The sequence below is a fragment of the Diadema antillarum genome, unplaced genomic scaffold (genome assembly GCF_040938485.1).
Source record: "Diadema antillarum isolate AM-2024a unplaced genomic scaffold, OU_Dant_1.0 seq00000076_RagTag, whole genome shotgun sequence".
Classification (NCBI taxonomy): Eukaryota; Metazoa; Echinodermata; class Echinoidea; order Diadematoida; family Diadematidae; genus Diadema; species Diadema antillarum.
Window position 1 is genome coordinate 1,380,398 of NW_027271170.1, and position 13,681 is coordinate 1,394,078.

Below are 13,681 nucleotides of genomic sequence, written 5' to 3' on the forward strand. Positions count from 1 at the left end.
ACCTTTAAAATTTGAAAATGTTGAACTAAGTCCAGTATCACGAACCGCTCCCAGATTTCTATGAAATCCGAGGTCAACCAACAAGCTGAGAGCGGTTCGAAATGTTATTACTGGAAGTTGGTATATTATATGCATTTATTTCATACCCATCTGACATTTTTAGGTTTTCTTGATGGTTTGGTCATTAAATAATTTTACAGGCGAGTGAGACCTGTTACAAACTACCAAAACGGTAATTAGACAGAATTGCGACTGTTCCAAATTTGTTAAATATGTATCAAATTTATAGGAGTACTTACTCCATGGTTGACCCACTTCTGGCCTTTATTTTTTCAATTATTCACCGGCCGGAGGCCCCCTTCATCATAGTCGCACTTCTGTCTGTAACTTTTATGTTAATTATTAGTATATGAAACCAAAAATATATGTGTTTGTGTGGACGTGATATAGATAGGTAATTATGAATAAGCACTGTATGTTGTGTATATGCATGGGTCTATATGAGAATATAAATCGGTATATACATATATATGCAGGCGCCTGCATTATGGAATATATTATGAATTATAGAAATAGTAGGTTATTTTAAGACATAGATGCATATTACTCATTAAAGACAGGATGTATATATATATATATATATGTATACATATATATAATATATATATATACATATATATATATATATATATATATATATATATATATATTTCGTAATATCAGAATATAGATAAGAAAGTGGAATATATAAACAGTTATGATTTTTTTTTCCAGAATAATGCATCACAATATATGTATACAGTGGGATACTATAGGCGTCCCTTAGGTAACAGTTTTGGTGTCTGATAAAATGAACAAAGAAATATTTAGAGTTTTGAATTTATATCATTGCCCATTTATAAAATACAATCATATATACACATCATCTGCTTCAAGAAATATATAATTTGCGCAATAATATACAGGACTGTAATATATCATTTTGCTAGTACATAATTTAAACCTACGTATATTTTTGATATAATCTACACTGGACCGGGGAGCCTCGGCAGCTTAATATATTATACATATATATTATTGTACAATTATTATTATTATATAACCCACATATAAATTATTATAGATATTATAGAACAAACCAATTTAAATTATTACGAATTTATGAACTTGATTTATGCCACTACATCCCTCATTTCACCTAACAGGCCACTCATTTTCATCCTCATTTCACCTAACAAAGCCATCCATTTCATTAACAACCCACGATCTTATCTTAAAAAAAAAAAAGAATACGCATTTTGTGGGGAAAATCATCTGTAGATAGGTCCCCAATAAATATAATAATAGAAATGGAAATATAAATAGCTTGTTTGTCATTTTGCCTCTGATGAAGGTTCTGCTAGGATTGATCAGTGATAATGGTCTCAAAATGTAGATCACGGATACGTAAATGATGTTGCATTTATTGACATGAGAAAAGCCTTTGATGCATTGAACCACGAAATATTGATACTGAAATTGAAGTAGCACAAATAGAAGTGTACGACAAGGTAGAAGTCAGTTTGTTTGGTGTGACAAGAACTGTCTGCAGTTAAATCTCACCAAAACTAAGGAGATTGTGTTTGATTTTCGGAAAATGCCCCCACAGCCAAAATTCAAAAATATTGGTGGTACAGATATTGAGATAGACAAGAGTTACAAATACCTAGGGACAACAGTAGACAGCAAACTTTCTTGGACCGAAGAGGGCAGATCTGTTATCTCAAAAGCCCGGACTCGTATGTACTTGCTGAGAAAACTGAGATCACTACACATTGATAGAATTTGTCTCAATCTTTTCTGCAAATCACTTGTTGAAAGTATTGTATTGTTTAACTGTGTCATCTGGTTCGGGGTCTGCAGGAAACAAGACTTCAAGAAAATGGAAGCCATAGTGAGACAGGCTAGCAAAATCACTGGGGAAAGTTACGACCTTACAAAGGAATGTACAGATCGGATCGCTAATATGGCAGATGGTATTATGTTAAACGAGAATCATTCGCTACATGATTATTTCGAATTCCTACGATCAGGCAGAAGACTACGGTCTCTGAAATGTCGTACAAATCGATAAAATGCTGACTCCTTCGTTCCATACGCAATCAGGATGTGCAATAACCACTGATTTTTACATAAAGTGAAGGGAGAGCTGTAGCTGATTTTGCGTATGAAGGCAGGCGGGGGGGGGGGGGGTGTATTTTGGTGCATTTTTAGAAACACACAAGATTTGTACATGTATGGTTTGTGATGTTTTGAATAAGATAATTTTTAAGTGAAACAAGATTATAAAATTTGTTTTTTGGAAATATTTTTGTTTGTTTTTCATTTTTTGTTTTGAACGTATATTTTGTTATGAAATCACCCGATGAGTTCATTGTGTGCCTCTGCGTTTAAGTCTAAAAACAAAAATGGTTTTAATGGTATCTGAAATGAAGCATTAACAGAAATGTATTTTTTTATAATTTGTTATGGAAATATCCTGTGATCCCTCACAGTATATCGGAAAAACCCACATTTGATTTATAATGATGTATACGTATGTATGGATTTTTTTTTTGTATGTTAATGTGCAATAGCTGTTTGATTGTGCATATCAGGCATGTTAGGGCATCAGTGAAAGGAAGCAGATTTTAGCTGTGTGTATGGGGGGGGGGGAGGGGTGTAAGGAATATGTGCAATACCGGTATGTGTTATAATTTATGGATTATGATGTTGGGATGGTTTGTATAAAGTAAGGTGTTTTAGAATTTGTGGTTATATGTACCTCTTGCAGCAATTGACTCTTCTATAGTTTTTTGTGTATGTTCACAAATATATTCATTTTCCCCTCTTTGCACGTTCAACACATGACGCTATTCAGTCTGTGTCGTGATGTATGTTCAGTTCCCTGAATCTTTTGAGTATTCATTTGATGTTTCATAATAATGTAATTTGTTATTTATCTCTGGTCAATATGTGTTATGAATGTGTGACAAAATCAAATTTCCATGTCATGTTTTTATACATAATTTGGACAATAAAGAAATGAAATGAAATGAAATGAAATGAAATGAAATGAAATGTATCTGTAAAAGGGAAAAAAGTCATCCATTAGAACAATAAACCATGGAGTCCCACAGGGTTCAGTGTTAGCGCCATTACTTTTCTCCATATTTATTAGTGATTTACCCATGAGTATCCACAAAACAATGCTTTTGATGAAGTTTACACATGCCCCCCCCCAAAAAAAAAACAAAAAAAAAACAAAAACCAAACAAAACAACTGCTTCTGAATATTAATAAAACTAAAGTAATGTTAATTGGGTCTAGGCAAAAAGTCCAAATTTTAAATGTCAGCAGATTACATTATGTACAGATAAGATCAACTCCAATCGAATGTGTTTCTCAGTATAAATGTCTCGGAATTATGATAGATGGTAATTTACAGTTCATTATAAAGTATGTTGATAGAGTCGCGCCCTGCAAGTAAAGTAAAAATTAGGCATTCTTAGAAGGCACAAGGGAGCGTTCAACACTCATTATCTCAGCCTATTATACTGGGGCTATATCCTCCCACATGCCTTGTATTGTTGCAATGTATGGACCAACAGATCACAACAAAATTATGAAGCAATCAAGAGGTTACACAAACGAGCCGCTTACATTATAGCTGGCTGTTTCATGGGAAACACCATCCGAGCAAGTTAATTGATCCAACAAATAAAACTTAATTGTCCAACGTTACACAAATTGTATTCAAAAGCAATGGAATGTATGACATTTGAATGTGTGTACCACCTTGCACCCTCGTTACCAGCAAATAAGTTTGTTATGCATGATGCAGTAGCCCAACGCGTTACACGCAACTCGGGGCAGTGCAAACTTGAGATCCCGAGATGTAATACCGAATTTTACAGGAGATCATTTGTGTGCACAGCGGTATCTCACTGGAATAATTCGCCATTAGAGACACGATGTTCCCCCAACTTAGGTTTGTTCAAATGGAGCTTAAGATATGTGTGTTGTAATATCCAGATTTTTTTTTATTATCCCGTTCCATACTGAATTCTAAACTGGACATAGACTTAACATGCAGGCCACCAGCTTTCCGTATGGAACGGGTTATTATTGTTATTTTTTGTTTTTTTACTCAATGACTAATACCTACACAGTTTTATTAGTTGTTTAATTTGTGCAATAGATACCGTTGGTCATCGTTTTTTCCTAATTAAAATTCATTTTGTTCATTTAGAAACGTTGTAGTATTTACATGTCTTTGAAATTTGTTCTATAAGCGTTATATGTTGGATTTTTGATTGTATTGAAATGTATATAATCATATATAATATATATATATATATATATATATATATATATATATATATCATATATTATATATTCTTTATTTCTTTGTTTGTTAGTAACTGTAATTCTGGAATGCTTTATGTATTTTAAAGGGCCCCGATGAAAACCAGCCAATGCTGACTTGGGCCACCCTTTTTAAAGATGTGAAATAGATAAAAATAAAGAATGGTGAAAGTCAGTGTCCGATGACACTATGTCCTATGCCCCATGTTGTCCTATGGCGTAGCATATTGCAAAAAGCTATACATTTGATATTGATCACTGTCTGGTTTAAACTAGAATGATGTATATTCCTGCATGGTTTATAGACCATCTTCATAAGATAAAAACAATGCATAAAAAATTATTTGTGCATATGACCCCTATTGCCATTGTACAACCCAACACGGACTCAAACTCCATCAAACTATTCAAAATGATAAAAAGGGTCGGTGTCGGCACCATATTAAAATAATATTATACCCCGTCTTAACAGGCCACAAAACGCAGGGTAGCCTCGGGGTAAATTCGGGTGAAGAATCTTCCCCTGAGAAGATTGTGCCTGTTAAGACGCAACACAGTGGACAGGCACGGTGATTTGATAATCAATTTTAAATGTCTATAGATATCCTCCGTGTTTAGATGAGCAACCTATACTAAAGTGTATTATATGCAATTAATGTCAGTCAGTGTCAGTGTGTAAATGAAAACATGAACTAATCAAGACAAGCGATTGATAATACATACATATCACACCTATGTTTACAGTAAGGATAAAGGTCACTTTTGCGTACGACCATATGCCATACACGCAATTTCCGCCTCTCTAATTCCCACTGCCTTGAATACATCATTGTTAACATTTCCCGCGTCAAATAATTTTCTATGTAAGCCTGCTGAATATCTTTCACTGGGCTGCCGTACATAGCCAATCACTTATCGTCAGCCTACATGGCTTCACGACACGGAATCTTACCATTTCAATGAGTTGGTTAACCTACATTTATCTACGTTCATGCTCTGCCCGCAATTAACCTATTTCTCAATTCTGAATTTACTCTTTCGGTGAATTAATCTACATTTTCTCTACGTTCATGCACTGCCCTGAAATAACCTATCATGTCTGTATTTTACCTTTATTGTGTGTTAACCTACATTTCTTTAACTGCCCTGCCCTGGTTTAACCTAATCAAGTCCCAGAACAAGGTTGCTGTGTGGTTATCTTTTTCTAAAAATCCATGACCCCACCATAGACTGCAGATGGAAAACTGGGATTTTCATGTGGAATGAGATTCTTCTCGAGGTCCAGCACAAGGAACTTTTGCATTTTTTTTTTCCAATTGAAATTTAAAGATCTTATACACAGCTGTGATAGAATAGTAAACAATATTTTTGATGAAAAAAAAATTCGGAGAAATGCTAAAGATAGCTCATATTTATCCTATTGGATTGTGCTTCATTGTGCTACCTCATTTGCCATAACAAGATCGCTGAATTGAATATTTGAAATCAACATTATTATGATTAGACTGACTTGATACAGGATGATAAATGACAATAATACCAAAATGCTATTAAAATCAATTTAAGTCATTGATATTCATGCTTATTTAAAGTGTAATTACTTCAAGAACAAGCAAGATAGAGATTAACAGGTTGGACACAGAATACACAGGTGGGATACCAAAGGATAATGTACGCATAAATGTTTGAAATCACGTTTGAGTTTGCAGCTAACAGTGTTTTAAGGTTTAACAGATTTCTTACACACTGAATCCCCCTCATACAAAACACACACACAAACAAACATACACCATGTACACGTGCCGCCTATTATGCCTGCTGTAACCATAGCTACGAGTCGTGTATTTGGACCTTCAAAACGCAGTTTGAGACTTTTATCCACTTTCACCTTTTTTTTTTTTTGGGGGGGGGGGGGGGCAAAATATTCAATGCTCAATCCTTCACATGAGACAAGTGCAGTCTTTTCCAAAACGATATGGGAAAGTAACCTTGTAATAAACTGCAAAAAGCAGTATCATAAGTCAACTCTGGGGTTCCCCGTGCAAGGTAAAACGCAGTAGGGTCTTCTATATCTACCATACAAGCTGGTTAGTTAACCCCATAAAGCCCAAGCTATTTTGACCCCTTCCAGGCCCAAGGGGGGGGGGGGGGGCACATTGTGCCTCCTATATAACTTTTTTTTTTATTATATGGTACATCACAGTCATATTTGGCACATGGATAGAGCAACTCATACTCTACATGACCCAACATTTGAAATTTCTCAATGTCACCTATTGAGGGCACTATTTACCAAAATATAAAGAAATACATAGGAAATATGCTAAAATCATATTTTTTCTTTATATTTCTTTATCCCCAGTATATATCCTTTTATGTGGTATCAATCAATTTCATATTTTCCACAAGGGAAGAGCAAGTCAACCATCACTATTTGTTATGGTTGAAATTTCTCAAGGTCAGCATAATATGGGGGTGCTATTCATTACAATATATAGAAATACACTTGTATATCAAAACTCTGATGTATTGCTTGGGATAGGTACATATATTGGTATCACCTTTAATATTTCCATAATATTGGAAATTTGGGCTTGCAGATTGATAACATGATCAACAAATGATATTACAGGCAAAGCTTGTGTGAAAATAACACAAAATAAACGGGTAGTCTTTGGAAAATGCTGTATTTTTTATCATTTCTATCATATCTATTGTTTGATGCCTACGTCATATGAAAATAAAGGAAATAATAAGAAAACCATTTCAGGGTAATTCACAACCATAATTACTTCACATTTTGGTTCTTCAGGAAATTACAGCCAAGAATCTGTTGCCAAGTTGTGCATATTGAGCCATTCAGAATAGAAAAATATATACAGCCGATGAGCCTATTAGAATTACTTATGCAATGGCAAGCAGAGTTCAATTCATTGCTGTTACGACTTAGAAAAAGGTATCATTGTTACAAAGAGGCTGAATTCATAGACATAACTATACCGGTTCAAATGAAATGAAAATCATATAGTTATTCAAATTCATAGGAATAGAGGACTCTTTATTACATGTTTTTTCATTATTATTATTGTCATAATTATTATGATTATTTATTCCTTTATTAATTTGTTTTCTTTTTTTTTAATCAGACATCTCAGGTTTTGGTATACATTTTCTAATCAGTCTTGCTTTGAGTATTGCTGACTGGTTGGCTCTATATAGATGTCTTATATCTGTAGATCAAATTTTGTCGTGAGATTTCGTAATAAATAAGTGTCACTTTTTTTCGGACGGTGTCATTTTTTGGTGCCTGTATCCTTTTGGCTTCAACTTACTTAATATGGTTAGGGTTAGGGTTTAGGTTAGAGAGTTAGGGCCCAATGTTGAAACTAGTCTTACTAGTTAACCCCTTCGATACTGAACACCATAGACTTCAAAAATAGGCCACCAGGTTCCCGCATAGAACGGGTTAAGAACAGATATAGACATACTGTATGTGTTAGAAATCCTCGAGATATAATTATTAACTCCAAAAAATTTGAAATCTTCACTCTGAGTAGTTTTTGCTCCGTTTTTAAACTCTCTCTCTCTCTCTCTCTCTCTCTCTCTCTCTATATATATATATATATATATATATATATATATTGTACACTAATTATTTTTATTTTTTTAAAGCAAACGATTGTACTGTGGAGTGGTTGGCTCTGGATATTCTCTGTTCCATTATTTGAGTGCTCTTCCTCCTTTGTTTGAAAGTATCCGTTTATTAAAAATGTCTTCAGAGACATTTTATAAATGCTGCATGTTTCTATTAAATTTGGTCCTCAATATGGTTCTAATGGTAAAAAGTCAGTGAAACAATTGTATATGTGGGTTGTGTTATTCCAACACAGCCTGCGGGAAACGGTACCACATGCTGCTTTAATACATAATCACATTATATCAATATCGTAAATATAAACACACAACACGTAGGGAATACATTTTTTTATTTTCATTTCCAATCAAACACAGGTATACACTTTGACATGATTACATATATCGGAACATAATAATACATATTGGTTCTTAACAGAACTTCATGGAAATAAAAATTGAGGGGCTGCTAAAAAGCGAACTTGTAGATTGCAGTCCCCTCACTTACGTTACATTACTTCAATACATTCATTATATATGACTTTATAACACAATACATTAATTATACATGATTTATAACACAATACAACGATACATGTACCGTACAAGCTAATCATTGAAAGTATAGTTTTCATTTAATCGAATCGGATGATTACATGAAGTATACGCTTTCACATGTATTCACATACACATACACAAACACAAACACAAATATGCTGCTCTCAACAAACATTTCTATTTTTTCCCCCAAAGATGAACATAAAGAAGATGTTGAAGTATTTGCAGTTTATTCAAATGACATAGTCGTATACGCCTTGTTTCATCCGAGAATCATATGAGCCACAAGCATTATGTATACATTTATATGTAAACGCAATTTCTCTCAACTTTTCGAATAGTCCTATTCTTTCTAAGACATTACACTCATGTGCAAGGGTGTCATCTTCAACTAAGCAAATATCGTCTGCATCTGACACAAACGCATATATCCACATTATACAACACATGTATTTACAGCCTTTAGCATATTTCATACATTCTTACGGTTTGAAGTTCTTCAAACACTAAGTGTTTCTCTATCATGTCTATGCCCTTACGTGTAGACCCTAACTTGATCCATTACCATGTTACCATTTTGGAAATGAACGTTATATCCTCACATGTTTAATCGGAACCTAATGGCTACATAAGCTATTACACCGATGTGTTTGTATCTTGTGTATGTATAAAAAATAGCAAGAGATACCACATATATATTTGGTAAGTCTGCGAAATACACTGATTGTATATTCCAGGTGAACTATGTTGTAAAATTTGAACATTTCAAAATCGAAAGGAGAATTAGCAGTTGTTCATCCCCAACAGCGTTTTATTTCTATTTTTACAAAGCAAACACATCACATCAATTTGAGTGAAAAATGGGGAGAGATACGCATACTAAAACAACAACAAATGTAAAAGTGAACATCACTTTTCTGATTTCCGTCAGCTGAAGTCAGTATCAGTCCGTACTAATTCATGTAATCCACAAGTCTTTCAAATCTGTTTCTGGTATGTCACTTCTATCAATGTATTTCTCTGACATTTCAACTCACTACAAAAAAAAAAGACTTTTCATGCTTATAATATAACTTCCTTCTTGTCTTTAAAGAGAGGGGAAGTTTAATCACAAACCATATGTCCTCAGGAAAGCAATATGAGGTAGGAAATAGATATTGGCCTGCAGTCGATATTTCACGTATTTACATATACTCAGCAAACATGAAAAAGTGATACAACACAGTGAAGGCGTATTTCGAGTTTGCCTTTGACTGATATATCTTAGTAGTCAATGCACTAAATACTGGTATTGAACGTTTTCAGTTTTGACCCATACTTGATGCAGTACATGAATTTCATGTAGATAAACAAGCTATTCGAGTTATCCTAGGCACAGCATGTTAACAATATATAAGTATCATAATGTGGAATTCACCTGGCTATAATTAGTCTGTATTTGCCAGCTTCGTGAGTATTTTCACCCAATCTGCAACTCACAATTCATAAATTTCGTTCACATGCAGTTAACATACGCTTCACCATGTGAAATACATTATTTGGTAAGTGTTTCGTGGAACTTGACAGAGCACGAAATATCTTGATCATAATACAACATTGTCTTCTACTTCATATTCATATTCAGTCGTATCTGTACAAGAAAACAAAATACACGAAGAGTCATCATTATAGAACAAAAATTAACTATACCTTCAAACAATGTTATAGACTGTTCTGCACAACGACAGAATATTGTAAACTGATTTCCAATATCATCACAATGTATAAGATACACTGAGTACCTGATAAACAACCGGAAGAGAGTGAGTTTTAAGTAGTGAAATAAGTAACATCAATGAACGAAGGCAAACATTAACCGCATTCATTCACACAATTGACACACATAGCAGTACTTGTAGTAGACACACGATGTATCATACTGGATTCTTTCTTCTTACATATGACAATATAATAGTATTTAGATAAGCATTTCTGTACAAATAAAGTTACAGATTTGGAAGTGTTTAAAATTGCAGTGATTCCAATTTTACAAAGTGACATCTATAACTTCAAATATCTGTAATCCTTGCGAATGTAAACTGTCGAACATATCAAGCATATAACTACTCATAACGCATTGTCGACACATCGGAGCACGGCTGGAAGAATCAACATCAAGTGGCTGCGATGCATGTGAAACTGAGTATTCATCAATATATCCCATGAAAACACTAATAAAAAAGATAACTAGAGCTTCTTACAGCCTGAAAAATAATCATGTAAATAAGCTGCCAAGTGAATTTTAAGCATTACGCAAATGACGTTAAAATATCCAATGTGTTCCGTCTGAAACTTACTGTAAATCCAGATACCATCGTATATCCCCTATCTGTATAACATATCATATGGGATATAATTATGATGAGACAATGTCTCGTCTAAACAGCTAAATGTTTCAGGAATCCTGTAATGAACTTTATCACATCAAATATGAAGTATTATTATGGATATAAACCCTCATAGTATTGCAAAGTGTACATCCATATGTTGCAAAATGTTTTCACACACTTTATTAATGCTCTGTAAATAGCACCAACTTGATTTATTGCCATGTTACCATTCTGTCAATATAAACTTTATTATCTACACAAACTTGTAAACTATTGATACATATCACAGGCTTTGTGTACGGGTGTGTCTGTTTCTTGGCTATAATATACAACAAAATCTACAACACACATTTTTGCTAAGTGCACAAAGTGGTATTGTTTGTACATTCAAAGAGCACTTATAGAAGCTTGCCTGGTTCTCCTTATACAAGTAATTTTATTTCCTTCACGACAGAGCAAACAACTCACATCAAACTTCATTAAAAAACCCGAGAATAGCGTATATAAACTGAAAAGAAAAGACAACATTTCTTCTCTGATTTCGTCCAGTTACAGTAAGTATCCGTCATTACCAGTCCACAGGCCTTTCAAAATTACATTTTCTTACACTTTCTATGCTGTCACTTTTAACAAGACTTTACTTCCGTCAACTCAATATAAAACAACACAATTCGTTCTGATAATTGATTATAAACAAAAGTAGATGCGTAAAAACGATGCGTAAAAACTCAAGATGCGTAAAAGCTCAAGATAAATGTAGATTTGCACGTCATCTGCATACATACAGTGTATGATACTTAACATTTTCAGCACGACGAAGATTTCCAAGAGGACTGGCATACATGGTGAAGAATAGGGGCCCAATTACAGATCCCTGTGGAATACCAACTACTGAAGTACACTCCTTAGACAAGTGACCAGACACGCAGACACGACTCCTTCGATTCATGAGGTAAGACGCCATCCACTGCAGAGCTGAACCTTTGATACCAAAGGTGTTGTTATCCCATAGAGATACAGATAATTGTCATACCTTACCACACTATCCACTCGTCTTTAAGAGAGAAGAAGTAAAAGAAATTAGAGTCTCCACATGCAGCCAGTAGCAGGCGACACCGGTAGTGATATATAAATAGGGATATTACACTGGATACTTCAGATAAACAAATACGACAGATACACTATGGCAAAATGCACTGCACTTTTACAAATTGCAAGAACATGTATAACAGCAGCAACAACATACATAATCACATGTTAATCCAAATTCATTAAATGACATACACTATTTTACAATCGTGGAAACTTAACGTAACAATTTTCTGAAAATGCATGATATTTAATGAACATCTATCAAAAATCACAATACACCTACTTAATGAAACATATCTTCTAATCCCCATTTGCGGAAGGAGAAAAGGATTTAACAAATCAACTTTGGGTTTTCTTACAAATAGTAAGAAAAAGGTGATTAAGAAAAACATCGTCAGAATTACCCAATGCAATCTAACCGAAACGAAATATTCAATGAACACTGGAAACAAAACACTGATTTCTACCAGATAAACTCAGCATCAGACTCGATTCACAGACCTTTTATTTTCGCATCATCTTTATCCAGTCACTCACTCTATTCTGCAGACCTCAGATGATTTACCAAATCCATTCCATAACGTAAAATCATTATAAGCGAAAATGCCTGGATTACCAGACGCTAAGCTGTGTCCAAATGAAAGCAACAACAACAAGAACAACATATAATTTCTTGCTACATGGGAGTCACAGTGAACCCAACTTGAGATGCCTACTGTCATACACATCTATACCACACTTCTCTCATCTTCACAGAGAGGTGAATGATAAATGTTGAAAATAACCTACGTTTACGCAAGTGAATCAAGTAAACAGACACAAAAACAACCAACAAACATACATGAATAGGCCGACATGGATATGTTAGATACTTACATGAAGTATTATAACACATACAAACACATTGATTAAAAAATACAAAACGGATTCCTTGTCTTCAAATAGATGGTTAATGATACAAGTTGAAAACGAATTGCATTAGTGCAAGCAATATTAGGTTAGAATATATTGTAATGAAGTGGATATTTCACGTATTTACACAAAGAAATATAACACTTACAAAGTGCATACACTATACGCAGAACTCATAAAAATGGTGCGGTAATTACCACTCGTGTATTTTGAGTTCACTTTTGACTGATATATAGCCAATAGCCATTTAATTGGCATAGTTTGCATTCAGTATGAAGCATACTGAATGCCTTTCATCAACATCATATGAATAAACAAGCTATTCAGATAATCCTAGGCACAACATATTTTTCATTATGTATAATAACGTGCATGGAATCCAGAGGGCGTTACTGTATTTTCACAGAATCTGCAGTTGACAATTATTTCCAAGTTATTTTTCGGTCGCATTTAACATAGACTTCACCTTAGAAATACATTCTTTGGTAATCATTTTGTGGAAAACATACTTAACAAAGTACGAGATATCTTGAACATAATACAACATTGTCGTTTACTTCACACTCAGACATGTCATATAAATAATGAACAACTACTTAGTCGTATCTGCACAGGAAAGAAAACGCGCAAGAGACATCGATGAAGACCCCCCCCCCCCCGATATTTGAACTATCATACCTTCAAATTCATAAGACCATACCCCAATATGAAGAAGAAACTGATTTTCTAAT